Below are 1,544 nucleotides of genomic sequence, written 5' to 3'. Positions count from 1 at the left end.
TCTCTTCGTCTTGGGCCAACTCATGTCGTAGGTCTCCGAAGGTGTGTGAAGCCACCATGTGGACGCGTAGTCGTGGAAGTTCCTTGTGGCGCACTTCACTTGATCTTCGGGAGGAACTTGATGTAGCTGAGGTAGTCGTCCATTAGGCGCTCCCACTCGAGATACTCCTCGGGTTCTTGAGTCCCATAGAAAGGAATCTTGTGGTCGGTGTCGAGGTCGTAGTAGCTCGTGGAAGTCGCGGACTTGAGCTTGGGGAGCTTCTTCTTTGAGGTGCTTGTGGGCGAAGATGCCGTATGTCCATAGGCGAAGATGCCTTGAAGTCGCTTGGCGAAGATGCCAAGGGAGATGGTGAAGTCGTTGAGCGGTTGTTGGTGTTGAGCTCTTGACCTTCACGTCCTTGTGGTGATGGTGTCGATGCCGATGTGATTTTGCCGGAGATGGTAGCTCGGAGGCATGTGCTCTTGAGCGTCTTCTCGAAGATGAGGAAGACCGCTTGTAGGACTTGATGAGGGCTTTGATCTCCTCCATTTGAGCTTGCATCTTGGCGTCGTTGGAGTTGTTCATGGCATCGAACTCGTCGTTGTTGTTGTAGACCGAAGATGAAATGCCTTGCCTATCCATCACAAGACTCGAGCAAATATGAGTGGGAGAAAGAGAAGATATACCAAATGTACCTTGACCGAAGTTGAAAGTGGATCAATGATCACTCAATGGTAACAAGGAAATAGCACAATTGGTACCATCTTGTCGGTTTCTCACACCTACACAAATAAGGCTTATGGTGGAGCTCGGTGAGGATAGTGGCACAAAAATTTGATGCAAAATGTTAGCAAGAGTCAATGAAAGAGATTCACAAATTCGCAAGTGAAACAAGTAGACCAATAGCAATATGGGTGGCACACGGAACACACACATGGATAGATAAATGGGGTCGTGCAACCAAGGATGAGCACAAAATGTGGAATCCACGGAAAACGCTCGTGTTGCACAACTCAAGAGAGACGCTAGCACGATTGCTCAATAGGCGGATACGACACTTGTGCACAACCTATAAGATGCAAAATGTAACAACTTCTATCCCAAGTATGCTATATGTGTATGATGTTCCGGTGGTATGATCCAAGATGATCGGATATGACAATATATGCAATGTGGTATGATGCTATGGCACTTGCTTACAAGCTCTTTGTTCACTCTTTTTCTTTGCTTAAAAGCTTATTCTCTTTTTTTGTATGGCCAATGCGAAATGCACAAACCAAGATAGCAATGTATATATGCGGGAACAAACTTGTGGCACAAGGGATGATATGATACCGATATGATATGGTATGTATGCAATGTATGGTGTAGATCACTAATGTGCACAAGTAACGTTGCCGGCAATACTCAAATGGCTAGTCTCGATAGGCAAGTGACGCAAAATGGGCTAGGGGTTATCAATGCAATGGCAAGGGAATATACAATGGAGGGATACCACGATACCAAGATGATATGGAGGTTACCGTCCATGTCAATGATGAGTGGCGGTGATCTTAATGGAGATA

The sequence above is a fragment of the Triticum urartu genome, chromosome 1, assembly GCF_003073215.2.
Source record: "Triticum urartu cultivar G1812 chromosome 1, Tu2.1, whole genome shotgun sequence".
Taxonomy (NCBI): domain Eukaryota; kingdom Viridiplantae; phylum Streptophyta; class Magnoliopsida; order Poales; family Poaceae; genus Triticum; species Triticum urartu.
This window is presented reverse-complemented; position numbering follows the sequence as displayed.